The following is a 268-nucleotide window of genomic DNA, read 5'->3' as shown; positions in this document are numbered from 1 at the left end:
GGGCCTAGCATGGCCTAGCGCGTTAAGGCGTGCGCTTCGTAATCTGAGGGTCGCGGGTTCGCGCCAAACATGCTCGCCCTCCCAGCCGTGGGGGCGTTATAATGTGACGGTCAATCCCACTTTTCGTTGGTGAAAGAGTAGCCCGAGAGTTGGCGGTGGGTGGTGATGACTAGCTGCCTTCCCTCTAGTCTTACACTGCTAAATTAGGGACGGCTAGCACAGATAGTCCTCGAGTAGCTTTGTGCGAAATTCCAAAGAAAAAAAAAAG

The sequence above is a fragment of the Tachypleus tridentatus genome, chromosome 11, assembly GCF_004210375.1.
Source record: "Tachypleus tridentatus isolate NWPU-2018 chromosome 11, ASM421037v1, whole genome shotgun sequence".
Taxonomy (NCBI): Eukaryota; Metazoa; Arthropoda; class Merostomata; order Xiphosura; family Limulidae; genus Tachypleus; species Tachypleus tridentatus.
Note: the sequence above shows the minus strand (reverse complement) of the source record.